Here is a 27,602-nt window from a genome sequence, read left to right on the forward strand (position 1 = left end):
CTCTCAAGAGTCTTCTCCATCACCACAGTTCAAAAGCATCAATTCTTTGGCGCTCAGCTTCCTTTGTAGTCCAACTCTCACATCCATACATGAACACTGGAAAAACCATAGCCTTGACTAGATGGACCTTTGTTGACAAAATAATGTTTTATTTGGGGCAAAATGAGGACTGCAGTCCAGAGATATCACCTCAAGTAGCTCTGAGAAACTTCTTTGAAGAGGTATGGGGGAAGGACAGTATATATGCTATTTTTAGTGAAGGGGGAATACACACAGTCAAGCACATATTTTTCCACGAGGTTTCTACTATTCTCTTGAAGCCTTCGCTAGTCACATGGAACAGTCATCACCATGAAGGATTTTAGTATTTTTCTAGATAAGAGGAAATACAAGAATTGGGCTCATAAAATCTGGGGGCTTTCCAGGTGGTATTAATTGTGAAGAATCTGCCTGCCAATACAGGAGGCATAAGAGACACAGGTCCAGTCCCTAGGTTGGGAAGATCCCCTGGAGGAAGGAACACCTACCGACTACCGACTCCAGTATTCTTGCCTGGAGAATCCCATGGACAGAGGAGCCTGGAGGGTTATAGTCCACGGGGTTGCAAAGAGTTGGACATGACTGAATCAACTTAGCATGCATAAAATTGGCTCCTGAAAATATCTATCTGAAGACCTGTTCTGCCAGTCCACACACACACACACACACACACACACACACACACACACACACACACACACACACACACAATCACCCCCACCCAGCAGAGAGGACCTCATCTCATTTCTGCTGTCCACCCTGAATGAAGGGCAGCAGCTGCAGTCCAGGCAAAATACGTAATCCTTGTAGAGGTGGATGGCAAGTGCCCATGGAAAGTGGCTAATCTGTAGTTGATGCATAGAACCTTGCATGTCAAATAAATAGATATTTGATTTTTGACAAAAGTAGCACTGTAGAGAAGTAAGGGAAAAGTCCATTTTTTTTTCCTTAAATGGTGTGGAGACAGTTGAGTATACACAGGGAAAAAGTATTAAAAAATTAAACTTAACCCTGACTTCACCATACACACATACATCAGTATACACAGTCCCTCCTCATTATTTATTGATTTGGTACTTGTGAATTTCTTTGCTCACTAAAGTTAATTTGTAATCACCAAATCAATACTTACAGTCTTTTGTGGTCACTGTGATCCTGCACTGAGTGGTGAATTTGAGTCTCTCAATGCAGACACTGCCAGGTGAGGTCAAATAAGGCCATGCTCTGTCTTGTTTTAGCTCTCATACTGTAAACAAGTGTCCTTTTCAAGGTCTATTAGTGCCACATCTTTGTTTTTTTTTTCCTTTTTTTGCTTGTTTTGGGTGCTTTTACTGTTTAAAATGGCCTCTAAGCACAGCACTGGAGTACTGCCCAGTGTTCCTAAGAAAGATATGATTTGCCTTATAGAGAAAATATGAGTATTAATAAGCTTGTTCAGGCATGAATTACAGTGCTTGGGCTGTTGGCCATGAGTTTCTCAACCTAAATAAACCTACATTATGAGGCAGTAATCAAGTAGAAAGCATTTATCTGAGATCAAAGAATTGCAATCAGTGCACACAGATTCTGGTCACAACCCAGTGTCTCCCTTGGAAGTAAAGGGTCTTTTAAAGGCAAAGAAGAGAAGTTTGCACTACAAGGAATTTTAATTAAAATTAGAGGCAGACAGTAGCATTGACTCAACAAGATTAAGTGCTAAGACTACTGCATGCATGTTAAGCCGCTTCAGTCATGTCCAACTATTTGCAACTCTGTGGACTGTAGCCTGCCAGGCTCCTCTGTCAATTGGATTCTCCAGGCAAGAATACTGGAGTGGATTGCCATGCCCTCCTCCAGGGGATCTTCCCAACCCATGGATCGAACCGAGGTCTCTTATGTCTTCTGCGTTGCAGGTGGGTTCCTTATCACAGAGGACTGTAAAGTTCCTCACTGTGACAAGTGCAGGTGTCCCTAGGTTTGTAGTTTGGCCCAGTTCAAAAGTTCATGGTTCCACCTGGTTGGGACATGTATAAAATCCACCTTGGTAATGGCCTCCCAGCTCTAAGACCCCTTGACATAAGCAACTCCATTTTATTTCATAGGTTCAAAGTTAATGAGTCAGTAATTTGGTATATCCAGAAAAATGGAGAGGAAATTTACCCATCTTTACATGAGGCAGCTCAGTACATGTACATGTGCTAAAGTAACAGCTCTAGTATGTGATGATGCCATGGAGAAGTGACCAAGCCTGTGTATTTGTAAGATGATAGCCAATTAATAAAAGCATAGTGGGCAGCATTCTTGTGAGGCTGAAAGCCAAAGACATTTACAGTCACATTATCCAGGGTTAGGAAAATGTTAAACCCTTCTTGACAAAGGCTGGCTGATTGGCTTGCATATTTAAAAAAAACGTATGTGTGAAAAACATTGAACTTGTAGGTGAAGCAGGTCTGTAGGTCAGGAGGCTGTGGAATAATTTTAAAGTATCCACTAAGTGTTGTACAGAAAAAGGGTAATGGAAAAAGAAGATTTACAAAGCAGATGAGACTTGCTTGTTTTAAAAGGACATTGGCAAAGATCCTATACAACAGAAATGGCATTTCAGATGGTGAAAATGTCATCAGAGACTTACAGGAACCTAATCCTATATTTTTCCTAAGAGAGGATAGTTCATCATTTGCTAATTCAATGTTGATGGTGACTTTATAAAACATAACTATTGGGGAAAATTAGAATCAAACATATATATATATATATTTTTTTTTTTCAGTTTACTGCAGCACTTTTTATTTCCTCACAATGACGCGTTGCTGGGGCCTAATGTTCTCACATGACAGTAGAAAATCAAAGTCTGTTGTCATCTCTTAAAAGAATTGAGAATTGCGTACAAAAACCTTACATAAATTAAAAGGATGAATAAATTTACAGGTGTGAATGCAAACTGTTTCCAACTCAAGGCAAGTAACAGCCCACGGTATTCTGGTGGGAAATCTTCAGTAAGAAAGGAAAAGCAGGTCCTAAGGCTTGGACCTTCCCAACCCCATTTAAGACCGGCCAAGACAGAAATGACAACTGTTTCAGGACTCTTGCCAGCCTCTAGAGAAATCCTGGAATAGGCAGCTCTGACACATTAATACCCTGCACAGACAGAGACTCGCAGTCTCCCAGATTCTAATCAAGCCATTGGATTTCTCTTCCATAAACATTCTCACCTCAGCTACAGAGATGAGAGAGCCGCATGTAACTAGGGGTTAAAATCAAAGATATGCACAGGGTATTAAAACATATACCAAGGTAGAGTTAACTTGAATACAAGCTCAAAATCAGCAACAAGTTCTATTATATATATATAATCTTACAAATAAATAAGAAAAAGATGGACAACAAAGACAATTACAGAAAAATGAACAAAAGATTTGAACAATTCCCTCAAAACAGAGGAATTCCACAGTCCAAAAATCATTTGAAATGGTGTTCAACATTATTAGTAACTAGAAAAACATAAATTAAAACCACAGTATAGAGGCCTTGCAGATGCCACCACCCTGAGCCTCCTGCACTGCCCAGCCTAATTCACATCCACCATGTTTTTGGACATCGCCATACACAGAGAGCCCTTAGGCTGCATCCCCTTTAAACTGTCTGCAGACCAAGTTCCAAAAAGAGCAGAAAATTTTCATACTCTGAGCACTGGGCGAGAAAGGATATGGTTATAAAGGTTCCTGCTTTCACAGATTAATTCCAGGATTTATGTGCCTGGGTAGTGGCTTTACATGCCACAATGGCACTGGTGGCAAGCCCATCCACGGGGAGAAATTTGATGATGAGAATTTCATCCTGAAACATATGGGTCCTGGTATCTTATCCATGGCAAATGCTGGTCCCAATACAAAATAGTTCCCAGTTTTTCACCTACACTGCCAAGACTGAGTAGTTGGATGGCAAGCATGTTGTCATTGGCAAGGTGAAAGACAACATGAATGTTGTTGAAGCCATGGAGCACTTTAGGTCCAGGAATGGCAAGATCATTAAGAAGATGACCACTGCTGACTGTGGACAAATCTAATAAATTTGACTTGCATTCCACTTAACTACCAGACCATTTCTTTTGTAGCTCAGGCGAGCACCCCTTCACTCCCATCTGCTCGAAATATCCTATAATCTTTGTGGTCTCACTGCAGTTCTTTGGGTTCCATATTTTCCTTATCTCCCTCCAAGTTTAGCTGGATTGCAATGTTAAATTTATGATTATGAAATAAAAACTAAACAACAGAAACAACAACAAAAATCCCACAGTATGAGATCATTACCCACATTACAGACTGGTAAATTTTTCAATACAGTTCAATCGTTCCATCGTGCCCAACTCTTTGTAACCCCATGGACTTTAGCACCATTCCTTCTGTAAAATCATAAATTTTTACAATCTGATAATAGCCCATGGTGGAAAAGATATGATTCTAATACTCTATGGGTGGAAGTGCACAATTAACATAAGCACTTTGGAAAACAAAACTCATTTAATAAAGCTGAAAGCATATATACTCTGTAGTCCAGCAATTCCATTATTGAGTAAATACCATACAAAAGTGCATGTATACACACACCTGAAGGCACTGAAAAGAATTCCCATAGTAGCACTGTTCTTAGTAGCCTGAACTGGAAACAATCCATAGGTACATTATTGGTGAAGCTAGGAATAATCTGTGATATTTCTTCTCATAAGGAGAATAAGAACTCTAAATATGGGGAGGTGTACCCATATTTTCTGAAATGATTAACATCCCTATGTTTTTTATTTTTTTAATGAGGATAGAAAATGTGAGTGCTCAGAACAAGCTCCAGAGAAAGGTAATGTGTTCTAATCTAGGAGTGACTGAGATATTTTTTCCAGATTTTCTCTATTTTTAAAAGCATAACCGTTTTCATTTTGTTAGCTTAAGATTCCATTTTAAATATTTTAAGTGTATTAGCATATTAAAATCCACAGAAAGCTAAAGAAGCACTCCCCTGCTCTTGTTATGTTAATAGACATGCCATTTAATTCATTTAAATTTTATTGTCCTCACCTATTAAATGGTGATGAGTCAAGTCCATTAGCTAGAAATGTATTAGCAAACAGAACATCTGAATAACAGGGTTCAAATAGGAGTTATCCTCTCTCTCACAATAACAAAAATCCAAAAATCAGCAGTTTCAGGTGCTCAGAAATGAATTAAAGGACTTAACCTCTTTCTTTGTGCTTCACCATCATTACTGTAGGGGAATAAAACTTGCATCCCCCAAATGTCTCTTGGCCTGTGCTTTATTTCCAGGTGAAAACAATCAAGGACTAAAAGACCCAAGAAGAACCTTACCCCTAACTGCCTAGGTGTATAGACAGGGACAGACCTAGTTATGTCCATTTGTTAAAATCCCTTTTTGTGTTTCACTGACTCTGCTCGCCACACAACAGGCCAATGAATCCAAGAGATGAGGTGTTGAGGCAAGCAAGGGACTTTAATTGGGGAGCCAGCTAACTGAGAAGATGGCAGGCTAGCACGTCAAAATGACCATCTTGTAGGGGCCTGTATGTCAGATTCTTTTACATATCAGAGATGGGTGGAGGTGAGGAAACAAAGGAAAAAGACCATTTAATTCCTGCAAATATCTCCTAGAATGACAAGCCTCAGGTAAGGGGATGTGTTAGTTTCACTTCCTTACAGTCATTTCATGGGTGGTGTGAAATGGAATATCTCCTGTCAAGTCAACAAAAATGTCATTTCTCTCTGTGATCCAGACTCCTAAATGTGAATTTCTGGGCTGCGCAGGTAAGCAGCAGATGAGGTGCACCAGGCACTGCGCCATTTCCCACACAAAGGATTCAAGAATGTCAGTCTTTCACAGGTGGGCGGGGTCAGGTTGTAAATTCAAAATTAACCCTTCCTGGTTACATACCTGGCCCAGCAAACATTTATTTATCAAACACTTCTTTTCCATCTCCATGTCAATTACCTTTCTCCCTTTTGAAGTGCCAAACCACTAACTACATCAACATCCTCTTTTGTCTTTAGCTGAAGATGGTATTTAGGTGACAGAAAATCCCATGGATGAAGGAACCTTGCAGGCTACAGTCTATGGGGTCACAAAGAGTCAGACACAACTGAGCGACTTCACTTTCACTTTTCAGCCATTTTAGTGAGTTACTCAATGTTCCTGGGTCTCCCATGTATGCCTTCATGCCTGCTAAGTCGCTTCAGTCATGTCTGACTCTTTGTGACCCCATGGACTGTGGCCTACCAGGCTCCTCTGTCCATGGGATTCTCCAGGCAAGGATACTGGAGTGGGTTGCCATGCCCTCCTCTAGGGGATTTTCCTGAACCAGGAATTGAACTCCCTTCTCTTCTGTCTCCTGCATTGGCAGGCAGGTTCTTTACCACTAGTGCCACCTGGGAAGCACCCTACTATATATACATGTTACTAAAATTTGTGTGATTTTCTCCTGTTAATATTAGACCAGCCAGAAGGACCCAGAAAGGTAAAGGAAACTTTCCTCCTCCCCAACATCACCGTGTACTTCTAGGCATCACATGTGTGTGTTATGAGCAGGGAGGGTAAAGGAAGGAGACTACACCCATGACATCTGTCCTTCTTTCATTAGTAATCAAAATTATTTCTCAGAATACTACTTAATTTTTTCTCTCTTTCATCTATTTGTCATTAACTATGCCACAAAGTCAGAGCTTCCCGACCTTGTAGCTCAGTGGTAAAGAATCTACCTACAGTGTCGGAGATGCAGGTTGGATCCCTGAGTCAGGAAGATCCCCTGGAGAACAGGATGGCTACCCACTCCAGTATTCTTGCCTGGGAAATCCCATGGACTGAGGAGACTGATGGGCTACTGTCCATGGGGTCACAAAAGTGCCAGATACGATTTAACAACTGAGCAAGTAAACACACACATGCCACAAAGTCAGCCTTGGTTGCAGGGGAAACTGGAAAACCAAGAATTCATTTTGCCAACCTCTGGTAGAAGAATATAAAAGAGACAGGGTTAAGGAATGAACATTTCATGAGCCAATAAAATGTCGGGTACACTCACCGTAGTACCCCAAAGGGTGGTTATGAGGACCAGTTGTGCTGTCAGATTTGAAAATCTTTAGAATTTACAAAGTGCCAAGCAAATGTAAGGAATTATTATGCTCATCTTTTGGAACTAAGTATCATTAGGTATGTTAACGAACCCAAATTATGATTCAATGATTAGTTACTGAGAAAAAGTTATTTTATGCAAATATCATACTAGATGATTTAAATCTATTTTTATGTATTTTGAACATCAGCTACCAACGGCTAGCCTGGGATTTTGCTCAGGATAGAATATCTCAACTTAATGAACCAATATGAAAAATTCCTTTCTTTTCTAGGAGATGAACCTGGAAATCTTGTCATATTATTTATCTCTGTCTAAAGTTTCTACTGTGGATAGATGGAAGGCAGAGAGAAAAAATTCCCTATAGAAATAACCAAGGGAAAACTGATATTGATTTTCACAAAATAAATTCAGAGTAACTCTCACAGGGATTGGGTGTATCTAGGTCACTGAGAAGAAAAAAAAAAAAAAAAAAGACTAACATTTTGCTGACAGGAGAATTACGGTTATTTCTTATACATGGTTATTAAATGGATTCATAAATTTTCATTATTATACCAAGGTATTTTCAACCAAGTAGAATTGCATACATATATGAACACAAGGCAAGAATATAATTTTGACAACACTATGCATTAAGATTGGTTTTGAATAAGGAACTCGTGGTTAAATTACCTTTAAAATCTCAAATAAAATCATTTAAAAATTCAAAGCATTTCAAAGTGGCAGCTACTCCACACATGATATGTGGCCCAAAGAAAATAGTCAGTGGTTATTTTTCCCTCATACAACTCCAAAATCATTCAAAGTACCACAGGGCCCTTCAAGGAGTTTTCAGAATTACTAGCCTTAAGTATTGACCTAAGTGGTCAATTTAGCAATCTCAACATATGAATCCAGTAGACTAGAAAGAAAGTCATCTTCATTAGCCAGTGTGTGCATATGCATGCTCAGTCGCCTCTGACTCTTTGCAACCCCATGGACTGTAGCCCCTCAGGCTTCTCTGTCCAAGGGATTCTCCAGGCAACAATACTGGAGTGGGTTGCCATGCCCTCCTCCAGGGAATCCACCCGAAACTGGGATAGAATCCAACTCTCCTGTGTCTCCTGCACTGGCCGGCATATTGAAAGCGAAATTTGCTCAGTCGTGTCCAACGCTTGATGACCTCATGGACCATACAATCCATGGAATTCTCCAGGCCAGAATACTGGAGTGGGTAGCCTATCCCTTCTCCAGGGGATCTTCCCAACCCAGGGATCGAACCCAGGTCTCCCACATTGCAGGCAAATTCTTTACCAGCTGAGTCATAAGGGAAGTCACCGGCAGGCAGATTAGCAAGGAGTAAATAATAAAGTTAGCAATAACATTTTTAACTACTTAACCCATCAACGAAGATATACTAAGCACCCAATATGTGGCAAGCTCTACATTAAGCACGAGAAATACAGTGGTGAACAAAAAGACATGATAAATGCTATGTCCTTTTATGTTACATACAGTGGAGGGGAAAAGACAAATTTTAAACATACTTAAATGATTTCCTTCTTAAGTGCTTAATACAATTCCTAGCTGATAGTACTCATTCAGTAAATATCTGCTACTACTATTGGTGCTCCACAGGTGGTGCTAGTGGTTAAAAGAAAAGAAAACAAAACAAAACACCAGTCTGCAAATGCAGGAGACATAAGAGACTCAAGGTCAATCCCTGGGTTGGGAAGATCCCCCTGGAGGAGGGTATAGCAACCCACTCCAATGTTCTTACCTGGAGAATCCCATGGACAGTGGAGTCTAGTGTGCTATAGTCTATGGGGTTGCAGAGAGTTGAACAGGACGGAAGTGACTTAGCATTACTATTGATAATACAAAAACAAACAAATAGGTGTAAAGTGTTACAAAAACATAAACCAGGTGGACTAAAACTATTCTGGAGAGTCCAGAAAATGCTTCCCGGATGATGTGATATTTAAATCAAGTTCTGAAGGGTGAGTAGGTATTAAAAAAGAAGGCACATAACTTACTCATTTCTAAAATGAATACTATATGCAGATTGTCCTATTCACTGATCCCTACAAATGTCTTACAATTACAGGCTGATACCTTTGCTCAAGTCAATATTCCCTGTTAAATGCTCTCCCTCCACCTTTCACCAGTTCTGATCTCATTTCTTTTTCACAGCCTAAATCTGTGGAATTACTCTGAAAATTCTGCGTTTTTCCAACAGTGATATTTGGTCCTAATCATGAGTTATCTAGGAGCTAAGACATTTGGAATATGCCAATAGATGTGGTGCAATATTAAATAAATCTTAGATATGTACAATTGGACTCTGAAAAGAAAGGCAGAAAGGACAGAAAAAAAAAAGTCTGGAGAAACACTGGTGAGGAATTTTCCAAAATTAATGACAACAAACCAGAGATGCAAGAAGCTCAGAGAATAAACACACACAAAAACCTCAAACAAATAAGCATATCATACTAAAAAACAAAGATACCATCCTATTTCAGCTCCAACATGTAAAGAACTTGGTAACTATCACTCTCATACATATAAGGAAAAAAAAACTGAACAAACTGAAACCAGTGACTTTCCTTGGAACCACTGGAGAATAAAATTGGCTGGGCAAACCACTATCACAAAATCTGGAGAGAAAAGTGAATACAGACAACAGCTGAGACCAGTTTACTTGAATTAGATGCCAGTAGAGTCAGCAAGTGATAAGAACGCTTAATCCATAACTTCGAAAAATTACTGGAAGAGGTATAAAGTAGTGTGACAGAGAGGAACTCTTAGGGGTTGCAGTCTTAGGGAGCCCTCCACACTTCTGAGTTTTGCCTGCAGGAATCCTACCAAATTCTCCTGTTAAAAAGCCAAGAAAAATTCACATCTCTGGCAGAGAAAAATCAGTGGCATCCATCCCAAAGGCCACCAGTATGCCTTTCTGAGACAGCGAGGGGGAACCACAGAGACATAGAGAATGATCACGTTTCTGGAAAAAAACTCAAATGCCAGGCTTACCTCTCTGGGTTTCTGTTGGTTCACAAACAGGTCCCCGTACAGGGAGGGCAAGGAGAGAGGGAAAAAAGAGCTAGACGTTCCAGACGCGTGGGTCCATGCTATGTCACTTCAGTAGTGTCCAACTCTTTGAGACCCCATGGATTGTAGCCCGCCAGTCTCCTCTGTCCATATAATTCTCCAGGCAAGAATACTGGAGTGGGTTGCCATGCCCTCCTCCAGGGGATTTTCCTGACCCAGGGATCAGAATGTCAGGGGCAAGTTTACTAAGTGAGGGAACTTACCTACAAGGCTTGCCTCTGCTGTATGTGTCCCCACTTGCCTGAATCTTAAAAAGTTTACATAGAATTCTTAATGGGGTTCAGTCATATATCCTGTCCAGATGGTCTCAGCAACACCTTCCTCTCTCAAGGCTGCTTTTTTGGAACAGCTCCCACTGTGGACACATTGGGCGGAATGTCCCTCTAAGGTAGGTGGGGGAAGGGAGAGGCACCTCTATCACCCTGGTCCAGCCCATATCTTCTCCAGGAGTTCCTCCACCAGTTTCCTTCTTCCAGATCTTATTTCTATAGTATCTCCCTGCCTTTCTAGATAATGTGTTGTTTGTTTTGTTCACTTTCAGTTTTGTTTGGCAATAGCAGTGGGGCTTGATGGAGAAGGTTGTCAGAAATTTCCCAGTCTGTTTTTATTCCAGAAGAAAGTCCATACACAGTGTTTTAGAAGGATTATGCCCACTTCATTTTCACAGCAAACCTATACTCTAGAAATGTACTAATTCCCCATTACATATTTTATAATGAACAAAGTATCTTAATGTTTTCATTGTAAAACAAACCAACAAATAAAAAAGTTCTTTTGGCTGTATGGATAGGTATAATGTATATATAAGTAAACGTGAGTGGTGAGAGAGTCATTTCCTAGGTAGGTTTATAAGAAGTCTAGGGGTCCCCAAGGAGACAGGGGTCTGGAATTCTCAAGGAGGAAGAAAGGGCAAACTTTTTTTTTTCCTTCTACATTCCTTAGGATTATATAACAATAATGCATCCTGCCTGAGGACAGTCTCTGGATTAAACCTTCTGGCTAATCCTGTTATCTTAAAATGTAAATTTTGAGAGTAGGTCTGTTGAGGTCTTTACAACCTCCAGACATTCTTTGGATTCATTGTAGAATATATAACTCCATTGCTAACACTAGCAAGCGGGTACTCTCTCTGCCCCCTTCTGATGTCTATGTCAGAAGCTGTCTCTATCTCCTTTATAATTTAATAAAACTTTATTACATGAAAGTTCTGAGAAATCAAGCCTCATCTCTGGCCCTGGATTGAATTCTTCTCCTCCGGAGGCCAAGACTCCTAGCATCTTTTCGAGGTTAAGCAACAACCTTTCATCTTGGGGGCTCCTCCGGGATTCTTCAGGACAAGGTAAGGATGCTTGGAGCTCTAGTTCTTTGTTCTCCTAGCGAATACGTTTCCTGCTGTACTTTACTAACTCTATGTTGTGCTTGCGTGAATGAATGAAACACCCTGTGTGACGCAAGTTAGGAGCCCTGCTCTGTGGTTCCACGGTGACCTCATATGGCTTATGGCAGAAACCTGTCAGGGGTTTATACCGACATGCCAAAGCCAAGAAGCACCCAACGTCTCCTTCGGGGAGTGACCAGAAATGGGCAAAACATGTGGACCGAACTCTCCTTTCTTGGTCAAACTTTTCGGTCTCTTTGACCATTTCATAACTCCTTGGAAATTAGAAATACTAACCTAGTCTGTCGCATCATAGACTTCCAAGGGACTTGAGATCTATGCTGTTACTGCGTGCTGTTACTTAGATCCCAAACTTGGATTGGTAGTCAGGAAGCACCTAGCCTCGCTAGGAATCGAATGTTTGGACGTTAGATGGAGCTCTAGCTACAAGAGCATCTCTGAGGTTAAAGGTTACTTAGATTGGAACTAGGTTACTCAGATTGGAACTGCAATGTTTTGTTTTGTTTTGTTTTGTTTTCCCCCTTTGGTAACGCTGGCTCTTAGTGGACCAGAGGAGGCTCTTATACTGGTGTGGTGATGCTTGCAAGGAACATCTCAGTTTTATGTTCATATCCGTCTTATTGTGGTCAGGAATATACTCAGGGTTGTGCACAGGCACTCAGGTGACAAATGTTTCCCACAGCAGTCTAGCCTGGGGGCATTCCAGAAGGTTGCTCTGGTCGTACCCTGGGTGGCATCAGAGGCAAGCAAGGTTTTAATGGTGAGGAGCTGGACGTCAGTCAGGGATGCCATCAGGTCTACCCCTGGTGCATCTCCACCCCACCTCAGTGGTAGAAACGGGAGGGATGAGTATGTTGCCTGCATTGGTAAGGGACAGACTAAGTCCGACCAGGAAAGAAAAACTTTGGTGTAAAGTCTGTCTACATCCCCATCTAGAGCAGGGAGGGACACCTCCGGTAGAAAGAGGGCGCTGGTCACTTTTATTCTTTCTTCTAGATGGGCGCTAACAATTCCAGCCCCACTCCTTTGAATTGTATCCTGAAAAACTGGGATAGATTTGATCCCCAGGGCTTAAAGAAGACACACCTGATCTCCCTATGTGATACTACATGGCCACAGTACCCACTGGAGGATGGCAAATGGTGGCCAGTTGGAGGGTCTCTTAAGTATAGTAACTGTTTTACAATTAGACCAGTTCTGTAGAAAACAAGGGAAATGGGTAGAAGTAGCATATGTGTTGCCCTTTTTCTCTCTGCGAAATACGTCAGACTTATGTCCTAAGGGTATAGATTTGGGTGTGACTCCTTGAGCTCCCTCCTGTCCTCTTACTTTGCTAGATGAGATGGAGGACAGGAGACAAAGAGGTAAAGAAAAGCAGGTTTCTCCAACCTATCCCTGGGATCATATGCGAAGAGCAGCCAAAGAGACTGTGGAACAGCCACACAAGTTGTTGTCTCTTCATGAAGCACCCACGGGGAGAAATAATCAGTCTATGAGAGTTAATAAGCCTTTTTCTTATCAAGAAATACAAAGGATCAAGGGGAATCTGGGAGACTACTTAGAGGACCCAGAAAAATATATCAGAGATTTTAAAGGTGTTACTCTGCTTTATGACCTTACTTGGAAAGATGTGATATATATCTTGGGACAAACACTGACTCCCAACTCAAAAACTCGAGTTTTGGGAAAAGCGGTTGCTTATGGAGATGAATGGCTTGGTAATGAATCAGTAGGGAAGAGGGAGGACAAGATAACCACCCTCCCCACTGGGAATCAGGCAGTCCCAATTACAGAACCAGACTGGGGCTAAAGGAAGATGGGATCAGAGTCATTTTGTCAGATGTATTCTTGGAGGACTCAGGCAGGCACATGATAAGCTTTTAAACTATGGTAAATTGGCAAACATAGAACTGGAGGAGAAGGGAACTCCTGGTAAATTCCTAGATAGACTGAGAGAAGCCCTTCGCAAGCTATTAAAATGGGCATATGGACCAAATCAGTCTTTAGATAATCTGTTACAACTGGCTCAGACAGTCTATTATGGTAGGGAATATGAGGAAAAGAAAGAAAGGCAGGAAAAGACAAAGGAACAGGCAGAAGACCTCGCAATGGCTATGAAAACCATTCTTAAACAGCCTGAAAAAAATGCCCAGAGGGACCCAGGTGAAAAGGGATGGGCTTGCTATTACTGTGGAAAAGAGAGGCACCTCAAGTGGGATTGCCCTCAGGCATCTAAGCTGCCCCCAGCTCTATGTCCAGTCCTCAAAGGACCACACTGGAAGAGAAACTGCCCCCAGAGGGGTAGGTTTCAGGGGTCAGACTCTCAAGACAATCAGGACTGAAAGTGCCCGGGGGTCCTCACACAAGCTCCCATCCTAATTACACCTGAGGAACCATGGGTATTGATAGCTGTGGGGGAGCAATCTGTTGATTTCATTTTAGATACTGGTGCAATTTACTCCATGCTTACTGAAGCCCCTGGCCCACTTTCTTCCCAATCTGCTTCTGTAATGGAACTGTCTGGACGAGCCAAAAGATAGGCCAGATAATCTATGTGAGCTTACTTCTGCTGACTCCAAATATCCTGAGTCTGCTGTTTGATCTTCAAGACAATACCCACTGGGAAAAAAAAAATAAAAAATAAAAAATAAACTGTGGTGTTGGAAAAAAAAAAAAAAAAAGACAATGCCTTCCTGTCCTGGGCTCACTCCTACGCTGCATTTCATAATCAGTCTAACTGCTGGGTCTGTGGAGCACCCCCCTCTTCATCAGTGAAAGGCTTCCCATGGTGGACAACTCCACTTCAAGGAAAAGACTTTCTTCAAATCTGCAAACGCCTTCGACAACAATTGCATGTGATGCCTCTTCTTAAACTGATGACATCTAACAACCCTAAGATGGACTGATGTAACTATGGACATAATGTGACTTTTCATTTTGATTTTTACTTGGTTTAATGACTATTTTGCCTTACGTTTCTAACTATATAATGGGGTTTTCTAACTGTCTAAAAGCTTTTAAGTTACAAAGAGTTGTCCAAACTCCTAAAGTGCCACAGCCTCCTCCAACTATTACTTGGGGCCCCAGGATCAGAGACCCTCAATATGAGGGTTAGGAGAATATGTTGCCTCAACAATTTAGGGACCACATCCTTAAACAACAGGAAGTAGTTATGGAATGAAAATGACGCCCCTTTCCCTTGGCAACATAATTCTTCTGAAAGAAAAGGGGGGAATGAGAGAGTCATTTCCTAGGTAGGTTTATAAGAAGTCTAGGGGTCCCCAAGGAGACAGGGGCCTGGAATTCTCAAGGAGGAAGAAAGGGCAAACTTTTTTTTTCCCTCTACATTCCTTAGGATTATATAACAATAATGTATCCTGCCTGAGGACAGTCTCTGGATTAAACCTTCTGGCTAATCCTGTTATCTTAAAATGTAAATTATGAGAGTAGGTCTGTTGAGGTCTTTGCAACCTCCAGACATTCTTTGGATTCATTGGAGAGTATATAACTCCATTGCTAACACTACCAAGCAGGTACTCTCTCTGCCCCCTTCTGATGTCTATGTCAGAAGCTGTCTCTATCTCCTTTATGATTTAATAAAACTTTATTACACAAAAGCTTTGAGCGATCAAGCCTCGTCTCTGGCCCCGGAATGAATTCTTCTCCTCCGGAGGCCAAGAATCCAGGCATCTTTTAGAGGTTCAACAACAACCTTTCAGTGGGTTGGATTTTTTTTTTTTTAAGGATTGTGGGAGGGTATGGCATAATGATGATTGCCAAAGAAAAGAACAGTGGAGTGCAAATTGCCATCAGAAGAGGTAATAAGGAACATCAGTTTCTCTGAACCTAGATTTCTTCTGTGTCTCTAGCAATAATAACCAGATATTTTGAAAGTAAGTAAGAGAAAAAGACGTTTGATAAATACCTTAGGAATATTATTTTTTCTAGCATCATTGAGATTTAATTATAAATAAAAATTATATATATTTAAGGTGTGCAAAGTGATGCTATATGTATATACTATGAAATGATTACCTCAATCAAGCTAATTAACATGTTGCCTCACATAATTATCTTTTTTTTTCTGTGAGAACAATTAACATTTACTGTCAGCAAATTTCAAGTTTACAATATAGTATTAAATAATCACCATGCTGTACATTAGATCTTCAGAATTTATTCATCCTGCACAACTGAAATATTGTATATTAGTAATTCCCTGGCAGTGATCCGGTAGTTAAGACTCTGGGCTTCCACTGCAGGGGGCATGAGTTGGATCCCTGGCCAGGAATTGAGATCATGCATGCCACTTTGCTGGACAAATAAAAAACACAGAAAGATACTCAACATCATTAGCCAGGAGAGAAATGCAAATTAAGACTGCAGTAAGATATTATATACTATTAGAATAGCTCAACTGAAAAACAGTGATGATACCAAATGTTGGCAAGGATGCAGAAAAACTGGATCTCTCATATGTTGCTGAGGGGAATGCAAAATGGTACTCCTGCTCTGGAAAATAGCTTGATAGATAATTTAAAAACTAAATATACACATGACTCTTCAATCATCCTTTTCAGTATTTATCCCACACAAATAAAAATTTGTCTACAAAAGCAGTTGTGCATTAATGTTCATAGCTGCTCTACTTATAATAATCAAAAAGTGGAAATAACACAAATGTCCTTCAATTAGTGAATGGTTAAACAGTGGCACATATAAACGTTGGAGTGCTACTCAGCAATACAAATTAATCAACTATTGATAAACAAGTTAGATGGAGCTTAAGATTATTACATAGGTAAAAAAAAAATAGAACCTCAAAATATTACACATTTATGACTTCATTTATATAACATCATCTAAATGAAAAAAATGTAGAGATGGAAAACAGATTCCCAGAGTTTAGGGATGGTTGTGGGTGAGGAGTGTGTGACTATAAAGTGATGTGTGTGATAGAGTTCCTTTGCGGTGATGGAACAGTATCTTTATCGTGGTGGTTGTTATACCAATCCATATATGTAACATCATTTCATAGAACTTGCACAGAGAGAAAAATGAGTGCATGCAGTAACTAATAAAATCTGAATACAGTCTTTAGTCTAATGAATAGTATTCTCTTAATGTTAATTTCCAAATTTTGATAATATGTATTATGGTTATGTAGGTTGTTACCATAAAAGGAACCTGAATGAAAGACACATAGGAATTCTTTTTACTATTTTCACAATCCCTTTTGAATGTAAAATTACTTCAATATATAAAGTTAAATAAAAGTAAATAAAAATAATTAGAATAATGATCATTTGTGTTAGTATTAATTGATGGATAATCTCACATGATCCTCACAGCAATCCTATGATTTAGAAAATATTATTAATTCTACATCACAGGATTGCCATGAGGTGTCAATGAGGAAATTCTTTTGGAAGACTAAAAGCAACTTAGAAACATAAGCCATCATATTATCACAACATACCTCAAATTTGTGTACACACCCTCTTTAAAAGTACACAACACACACACACTTAGATAGACACATTCACAAATTAAAACGTCCAATTTTGCATATTAGAAAGGCAAAAACTGTGTCTCAGAAAAATCTTGGATTTCCTTTAAGTCATCCCAGAATAAAAGGCTGTCATGAATTTGTCAAATTAAATACTTGTTAAGTGGAGTACAAACTGTCAGATCACAACAGAAATTGAAATTGATTAGTTTCTTACTCACAGGTCCTTACTCACCCGGCACTCCTCGAGGGGTCACATGTGGAGGGCAAGACAGAGGGAGAGACAGGACCTGGGGCACATGCCTTTATTAGGGTCCACGGGTGGAATGCTTTGCGATTTCCAGGTTATGGCTAGATGGATCAGTTCAAGTCAAAAGAGTGGAGTTTTGATAAGCCCCATGGGTGTCTTGTCTAATCAGCACATAAGAGGGGAGACTGTTGATCACAAGGACTCTTAGGGAAGTTGGATCAGGAACTTATATTCATTTATGACTTTACCAGCTGCTATGTAGGGCATGTGCTTGCACGAGGGACTAGGGTCTATGTAAGGCCCCCTCAGGCCATTTGGTTGAACAAAATGGATGCCAAGTCAGTAATATCATGGAATAACTTAACTAAACTCTCAACAAAATCCCAAAGTGACACTTTTATAAATATTGGAAGCCAATGTTTAGATTAGTGTCTAAAATTGATGTGTGGAATATTTCATGAAATCTTTAAATAAGAGGGTATTGCAGGGATTTGAATCACCAGATCTTCAATGGTATTGTAATGCCACAGTAAATGAAAACCTTGTACTATTGGCTCAATTATTGACAAAGATCAATAAATTGAATTAAGAGTTGAATTGCTCTTGCATAAAATAGGTATTTAACAGAAGTAGATATCCACAGATATATTTTCAATTTATAACATAGACTAACTCAATCTGTGGCCATTAAAATTCAGAGTTAGAAAATTTTAGAAATTATAAAAGGTGTTAATTACTTTCACTTAGGTGGAAGTTCATGGTGAGTTATTTAATGAAAAAGATGGATTATGTAAGGTTAATTCTACTTGGTAAAATGCTATTTTATTTCAAGGTCTCCAGTGAGTCACAGGATCAGGATGTAGCCATGGTCAAACACTCTCTTGGAAAATTACTCCAGCTAATGGACAAGAGTTGATGTCAGTTAGAAAAACACACATGATCTTGTGTTTTCAGAAGCTGCCAAGGCCAAACTTTATGCACTGGCTTTGACAAGACAGAGAAACTTAAATGTTGGTATCATAATACTATTTGATTCTTTACATGACTTGCCTGCATACATGCAAATTGGAAATATTATATCTATTTTTAAATGTGTCAAATGTTGAATAAAATGAACTAGGTAATTAATATTGATTAAAGAAGTATGAAATGAAGGGTAATAGAGAAGGTATTACTTCTGTTTTTATTATTAGATTCCATTGCCAGGTATCACTGATAATGGTGAAAAATCATTTGCAATGTTATTAAGAAAATTATTATGGGGTAAGAAAGAATGAATTTGAGTCAGTTCTAGAGAGGTGGATGAACCTAGTGCCTGTTATACAGAATGAAGTCAGTCAGAAAGAGAAAAACAAATACAGCATATTAATGCATGTATGTGGGATCTATAAAAATGGCATTAATGAACCTACTTGCAAGGAGGGAACGTAGGTGCTGATATAGAGAAAGGACTTGTGAACCCAGTGGGGGAAGGAGAGAGTAGGAAAAATGGAGAAAGCGGAATTGACATATATACATTACTATCTGTAAAATAGACAGCTGGTGAGAAGTTGCTGTATAACACAGGGATCCCAGCTTGGCACTCTGTGATGACCTAGAGGGGTGGGATGGGGGAGAATTGGGAGGCTCAAGAAGGAAGTGATATATATATAATTATGGCTGATTTGCACTGTTGTAGGGCAGAAACCAACACAACATTCTAAAGCAATTTTCCCCTGATTAAAAAGTAAATTAAAAAAATCAAATGTAATATGGATTTTAAGCAAAGAAAATTTTCATCACTGAATCAGGATTCTGATTCTCCACTTTGGAAATACAAGTTGGATGGACAATAGAAAAAAGAAAAAAAAGAAAATTATTGTGGGAAACAATAAAAATGATACCATAGATCAGTTATCCAATATGTTGTTGCAAATAAGAAAAAATGATGATAATGGTAATCACTAACATTTGATGCTTACTTACATTTCTGGCAGAGAGCTTAATGCTTATATGTAGATTATCAACCTTGATCTTCACAACAATCTTATCTATAAAAATATTATGAATTGTGTATCAAGAGAATTCAGTGAGGCAACATATGTAAAGACCATTTTGGAATCTGAAAAGTAATAACAGAAACATAAATGGTTTTATTATCACAAAATTAAATTTAATTAAAAATACACATTTAATAATCACATTTGAGGGAGTTCCCTGGTGGTACAGTGGTTAGGACTCTGTGCTATCATGACAAATGTGGGAATAACATCCCACAAGCCACAGAGCAGAGCCAAAATATTTTTTAAAAAAGCACATTTGATTTGTTGTTAAAAATTGACTTTGTTACCTATGGGATATGAAGTTGAACCAGGTTGTTAGTCATAAGCCCTAAAATCAAAGCTCTGCTTGGCTTGTTTCATAGGACTATTAATGAAACATTCTGATTACAATGATGTAGTGTGTAGTTTGGTCTTAATATCCCAATGTCCCAAGCAAATGAATATTATTAATCACCTAAAAGAACTAAGAAAAGCCACTGAAAAATTTTTGTCAGTAATATAATTTGGTTAGAAAAGCATTTAAGGAAGTAAATACAGTGGCTTGCCTACGTATCATCAATAAATATTTTAAAAAATAGTTTGTAGAAGACTCTATCCACAGCAGAAAGAAAAACTGAAAAGTTGTCGATGAATAAATTTAAACATTTAAAAATATATTGATTGTATGTAAATACTGTCCTTTTGTGTGTGTGTTCACAAATGGAATAGAGTCTGGATGGGAAAAGAATGTATTGAAAAATAGCTAATCAAATTATAATTTGAAAGTGATTTTGTTTTTGAGACATTGGATATAGTATTGTTACAGCCTACATGCAAGAAAAAGCAAATGTAAATACATATAAGAAACCAAATGAAGAATGCCAATGAATAATAAACTGTACTATAAAGCCATTAAACTGTACTCTCTCTCTCTCTCTCTCTCTCTATATATATATATATATATATATATATAAAGCCATTAAACTGTACTATAAAGCCACAATCATTAAAAGAACCATTGGAGCAATAGCTCAAATGGATACGGGAAAATTCAACACTTGCAACTCACTTCTCACCATTAAATGGATACTTTACCCACATTTTTAAAGACTGTGCTTGTAAATATCAGCCAAATAAAAATCTACTAACAAGTACATCCTTAATTATTTGTTAATGAGAAAAACAAGTAGCAGCTTTATAAACAAGTATAATCATGACTTCCTTTTTGTGAAATAAAACAATGTAAAAAATGTCTTCATGTTTATATATTATGGGTGAATATATCTATCTATTTATCTATCTATCTATCTATCTATCTATCCATATGGGAGGAAAATGATAACAGGAAATTCTCATATGCTGTTAGTAATTGTTAAGGTTTGCTGTTGTTGTTTAGTTGCTATGTCCGAGTCTTTTACGACCCCATGGACCATAGCCTGCCAGGATTTCCCAGGTAAGAATACTGGAGTGGGTTGCCTCATCCTTCCCCAGAAATCTTCCCAACATAGGGATCGAACCCATGTTTCCTACATCTCCTATATTGACAGGAGGATTCTTTTACCACTGAGCCACCTGGAAAACCTGAATTGTTAAGGTTAGGCTTCCATTAAGTTGGACAATTAAACAAAAGTATCAGGATATATTCTCCACTGCAACTCAGTCCATTGATTATTTATCAAATGTTTAATGTGAAAATAATTAAATAATATATAACAACAGAGAAGTTAATTGCAACACTTTAGCACTTTACTTACCTAAAATTACATATTATACATCATTTCCAAATTCCAGTTCTTTTAAGTTATATGAAACACTAGTTACCCATACCACATGTGATACCTTTAAAATTTTCTTTTTAGAAAAGCTATCAGCAAAGAAAGCTAATTGGTCTTTTGACCCACCAGATGGCACATTAAAATAGAAAAATTATGGTAATTATGGGTTATTAAGATAGAAAAAATAATTGAGGACATGTTTAATCCTGTATTGTTAACAGCAAAGCAACAACAAAATAGCAATATATTTGAACGTTTGTTAATATATAGTTTTGTTGCCAAAAACTTAGTTTTGTACTTAAAGTTTTGTAATTGTTAATAAAATTTACCAACATATAAGGAACTTGAATTAATCTATTTAGTAGCTAATATTAAGTCCCATTATTAAATTGACATCTCAATGTTGTTTGGCTTTCAGTTGGCTGTCAACAACCCTGGGTGAGTTGGCACCAAAGTCACTATAAATTTGCTTTGTGAGAGCCTGGATCCCAAAATACAGAAGAGTATCAAATATTCAAGAGGCCCATATTAGGCATAATCTCCAAATAAGTATCACCTGAATTGTTTGAGAGATGAACCTAAGGCCCATATTTTGGGGATGATGTGTGTAGAGGATTATTTTAATTGTGATTCATGAAGACAGCTATTATCACTCACTTAGGAAGACATAGAAATTCATGTTGAGAACTTATAGTTTGCTCTGGAAGGCGGTAGGTAGACAGGAATTATATAATAACCAATAGCTTTATCAATTACCAAAATAAAACCACCAGTAATGGAGAAACAAAAACAAAATGGAAAACAATATAAAAATTCAAAGGGATAAACCTATCAGGTATTTTCAAGGACACAAGACAAATGAAATTTCTTTCACAGAAAGATTTTAAAAAGAAGTTTCAAAAATGATAAACACATATGGAAAGAAAAGGCTCAATATTGTTAAATTGTTAATATTTCCTGAATTAATTTATAGTTACTTTAAAATTAAAAGTCCTAACATAGCCTAACTTAATTTTTGTAAATTTAATGAAGTGAAGTAATGGTAAACTCCAAAAATAAATTGGTAATACATGACACAGAAGCAATAAATAAGTCGAATAGGAAAATAAATTGAATAATAGCTACTCTACTATAAAGCCATAATAATTTAGACATTTTGCCACTGGCTCAGTCATTAGTCATCACAATTTATCTGAGAGGTAGCTGCAGTACAGTTGATATCCATCAGAAAAGCACACATAAATCCTTCATTTAAAACATATACCCAAATTCAGTTCACATGGGTTAACATTTAAATTTTATAATTTTCAAACATTTCTAATATTAACTCATAAAGCAGTCTGGCTTAGATAGGCATCTGTGATATACTTAGATTTTATAGTGTGATGAAACATGAAAAAATCATTTTATATAATATTTCCCATTGTTAAAAAAATTCTCAAATACTTTAGTGTTTGTGTATATATGTGTGTGTGTATATATATATTAGGATTTCTTTCTAGCATACAGAAAAGTATGGGGGATATACACTAAACAATTTGTATTGCTTATAAAAGCATTAGATAAATATATAGGGTGTGATAGGAGATTATTACACTTTACATCTTACATTATTTACTATTTCAAAATGAGCAAATAGCTGCCTTTAAATAAGACATTGAAGAGAGAAAATGCAAGTGGTTAAAAATGAAAAGGAATAGCTTAATTCTTCTATAACTGACAAGCAGTACACTTTGTGCTTTTAAGTGGATTACCTTGCTTAATCTTCACAGACATAAAAATGTAGTATAGTTGTTAATTCTACATTACAGACTTGTCTGAGTAAAGAAATCAAATATGAGAAGAAAATGATCACTGAAGGAGTTTAGAATGTTCAGGTCCATCTCTAAAAATAAAATAGTTAAATATAAAAAACATTTTCACTGCTGACTTTTGAAATGCTATTTAGAATGTATTTATGAATTTTTACTAAAGTTAATCACATAATCAGCTTCAAATTTTGGAAAGTAACATATAGTCATCCTGAATTTACAAAAAAAAACAATAAAAAATTTTTTTTTCTGGGTATATTTAAATACATACATGCATATATATATCTTAAGAGAACAATCAGGAAATATACCACATTGTTAATATTTCTTACTTTAAGAAATGTGAGGCACAGAAGGTTGGTGTGGGTGGGAATGCAACTGCTAATTTTCATTACATATCTTTAGCTAGTTCCATTTGAGATAGAGAATGGGAGTTATTTTGTTATAATAACTCAATAGAGTTATTAGAATAGTCAGTCAATAGAAAAAAAAAAAACAGTCAATAAAGGTAAAGAGATAATAAAGAGATTCTATAGGCAAATCATTTAATATGGGAATTTAAAAAGTCACTTACCTTCCAGAAGCTATAAGTTTTCTCTTCTGTAAACCAAAGATATTAATCATATTTAATATTAAATTCAGACAATGGTAGCAGCAATGATGATTCTTAAAATTTAAAAACTACTTACGTGACAGACTGACTGCTTGGTGGGTATTTATAGATAATCTCACTTGAACCTTGTAAAAGTTATAAGATACAGATATTATTAATTCTGATGATTCAGTTCCTCTTGGAAATTGAAAAGAGATAAAAACAAGCTATTAAATTATCACATGTACTTCAAAGCCAAAATACACATTTAATTATGTTCTCTTGACATCCTCTTTAGAAGCCAATTATCTATATATCAGGATGTGATTATCCAGGCTAATCCTCCGTGTTAGCTATGCTTAATCACCCCTATTCCATTAATTGTCATTTTATGCCTCAAGGTCTCAGATGAAACTGAAATTCAAGAAACTTGAAACTCAGTTCAAGGAACAGGTAAACGCTGTGTATTAGTTGCCATGTGACGCTTAACTGACCATGAGAAGATCAGAATTTCGGAATAGAGATGAATATCCCAGGTCTAAATAACATGGAGTAAGGAGTGGTTAGGAAGACCCAGTCTCTAAAGCATGAGTTGTATAATAGTCTGAGTTGCTCTGTACTACTCAACATGCAATTTGCTGATTATAGTAATGCACTTAGTAAATGCAAGAAAGTGCAGCAAAGAATGATGACCTTTGGTAAGATAATTTGGTAGAAGAAACAGTTTTATTAAGATATATAATTTAAATACCATAAAATTCACCATGTTAATGGTGTATAATTTAAAGATCCTTAATACATTTACAGAGCTGGGCAACTATCACTACAGTCTAATATTAGAACATATCTATCATCCTCAAAAGATGCCTCATGTCTGTTTGCCAAAATTTTCTGCTCCCATCCCCAGCTCAATGCAGCTACCAATCTACTTTTTTTTTTCCTTTATAGATTTGGCATTTCTGTACATTTCATATAAATGCAATGACACAATATGTGGCCTTCTTTCTGTCTGGCTTTCATTTGGCATGTTTTTGAGTTTAATCCATGGGCAGCATATATTGATACTTCATTCCTGTTTATTACCAAATAACATTCTAGTGTATGGCTGTATCACATTTTCTTCATTCACTCACCACATTGCCTGGACACGTGTTTGCATTTTTTGAGGTAAATACCTAGGAGTGAAATTATATGCCAGGTTAATGCTAAATGAACATTTAACATTTTAAGAAATTGCTATACCATTTTCCAAATTGTCAGCATCATCTTTCATTCCATCAAGCAATATGTGAGAGTTTCAGTTTCTTTACATCCTTGGCAACACTTGTTATCATCTGACTTGTATATGTCATATTTTGCTAGCTCTAAAATTATATGTCATTGTGGTTTTGATTTGCATTTCCCTAATGACTAATAATTTTGAGCATCACTTCAAGTATTTTAGGCCTTTCCTATGCCCTGTTTGTTAAAATTTTATTTACATTTTTTGCCTGTTTTTAATGGGATAGTTGTCTTCTAATGTATTCTGGATACAAGTTCTTTATTGACTACATCATTTAAAAACACTTTCTCCCCTTGTGTGAATTGTGTTTTCACTTTATTAATGAAGTCATTTGAAGCACAAATGTGTTTTTATCTTGATGAAGTAAAATATACAGTTTATTTTTTTTTAATATCTCATGCTTTTGGTGTCATAGCTAAGAAAACTTTGTCTAACTCAAGGTTTAACATTTTACTGTTAGTATTTTCCAATAGCTTTATAGTTTTTTTGTTTGTTTTTTTTTTTATTCTTTGAATCAGCCATGGATTTACATGTATTCCCAATCCTGATCCCCACTCAGCTTTATAGTTTTAAGCACTTAATTTACATCTATGACCATTTTGCATTAATTTTTGGGTTTGTTTTAGGCAAGAGTCCATATTAATCTTCTTATATGTGGATATTCAAACATCTCAGAATAACTTACTGAAAAGATTATTCTTTCCCAGTTGAATGCTCTTGGTACCCTTGTCAAAGTCAAGTAACCATAGATGTTTACTTCTGGACTTTCAGTTCTATTCCATTGATCTATATGTCTACACTTTTTCCAGTACAACAAGGTCTTGTAGCCTTATGCTTGCATGTTCAGTTGCTCAGTCATGTCTGACTTCTTGTGACCTCATAGACTGTAGCCCGCCAGGCTCCTCCGTCCATGGGATTTTCCAGGTAAGAATACTGGAACGGGTTGCACTTTCTTACTCCAGGGGATCTTCCAGACGTAGAGATCGAACCATGCCTCTTGCATTGGCAGGCAGACTCTTTATCACTGGCACCATCTGGGAAGTCCTGCAGCCTTGTAGTAAGTTTTGAAATTGGTCAGTGTAAGATTTCCAATGTTATTTTTCTTTTAAATATTGTTTTGGTTCTATATATCATTTGTGTTGCCATACACATTGTAGAATGATCTTGTCAGAGTCTGTGAAAAAAAGACGTTTGGGCTTTTAATAGGGTTGTATTGAATGTATAGGTCAATTAGGGAGTATCTCTATCCTAATATTTTTGATTCTTTCAATTGGTAAGATGTTCTCCATTTATTTAGATGTCCTGTAATATCTTTCAGCAATGTATATAGTTTTCATTGTACAAAATGAGGACTTATTTTTTTTTCCCAGAGTGCATCATCTTTATTTCCATTTAAGTTATTGGAGAATTAGTGCTTTGTGTGTGTGTGTGTGTGTGTTCACTTTTTAAAATTTATTTATTTTAATTGGATGCTAATTACTTTACAATATTGTAGTGATTTTTTCCATGCATTGACATGAATCAGCCATGGGTTTACATGTATTCCCCATCCTGAACCCCCCTCCCACCTCCCTCCCCATTGCATCCCTCTGAGTCATCCCAGTGCACCAGCCCTGAGCACCCTGTCTCATGCATCGAACCTGGGCTGGTGATATGTTTCACATATGATAATATACAGGTTTCAAAGCTATTCTCTCAGATCATGAAACCCCCGCCTTCTCCCACAGAGTGCAAAAGACTGATCAATACATCTGTGTCTCTTTTGCTGTCTCGCATATAGGGATAAGGTTACCATCTTTCTAAATTCCATATATATGCATTAGTACACTGTATTGGTGGTTTTCTTTCTGACTTCACTATGTATAATAGGCTCCAGTTTCATCCACCTGATTAGAACTGATTCAAATGTATTCTTTTTAATGGCTGAGTAATATTCCATTGTGTATATGTACCACAGCTTTCTAATCCGTTCATTTACTGATGGACATCTAGGTTTTTTCTGTGTCCTAGCTATTATAAACAGTGCTGTGATGAACATTGGGGTACATATGTCTCTTTCAATTCTGGTTTACTTGGTGTGTATGCCCAACAGTGGGATTGCTGGGTCATATGGCAGTTCTATTTCCAGATTTTTAAGGGATTTCCACACTGTTCTCCATAGTGGCTGTATTAGTTTGCATTCCCACCAACAGCGTAAGAGGGTTCCCTTTTCTCCACACCCTCTCCAGCATTTACTGTTTCTAGATTTTTGGATAGCACCCATTCTGACCGGTGTCAAACCATACCTCATTGTGGTTTTGACTTGCATTTCTCTGATAATGAGTGATGTTGAGCATCGTTTTGTGTGTTTGTTAGCCATCTGTATGTCTTCTTTGGAGAAATGTCTCTTTAGTTCTTTGGCCCATTTTTTGATTTGTTCATTTATTTTTCTGGAATTGAGCTGCAGGAGTTGCTTGTATATTTTTGAGATTAATTCTTTGTCCGTTGCTTCATTTGCTATTATTTTCTCCCATTCTGAAGGCTGTCTTTGCTTATAGTTTCCTTCGTTGTGCAAAAACCTTTAAGTTCAATTAGGTCACATTTGTTTATTTTTGCTTTTATTTCCAATATTCTGGGAGGTGGGTTATAGAGGATCCTGCTGTGGTGTATGTCAGAGAGTGTTTTGCCTATGTTTTCCTCTAGGAGTTTTATAGTTTCTGGTCTTACATTTAGATCTTTAA

General features: G+C 37.5%; 1 pseudogene; it reads left to right on the forward strand.

Moving 5' to 3' along the window:
• Nucleotides 1-3,602: 3,602 nt before the first annotated feature.
• On the forward strand, nucleotides 3,603-4,205 carry LOC122435478 (annotated as a pseudogene).
• Nucleotides 4,206-27,602: the final 23,397 nt, after the last annotated feature.

This window comes from Cervus canadensis, chromosome X (assembly GCF_019320065.1).
Source record: "Cervus canadensis isolate Bull #8, Minnesota chromosome X, ASM1932006v1, whole genome shotgun sequence".
In the NCBI taxonomy this organism is placed as follows: domain Eukaryota; kingdom Metazoa; phylum Chordata; class Mammalia; order Artiodactyla; family Cervidae; genus Cervus; species Cervus canadensis.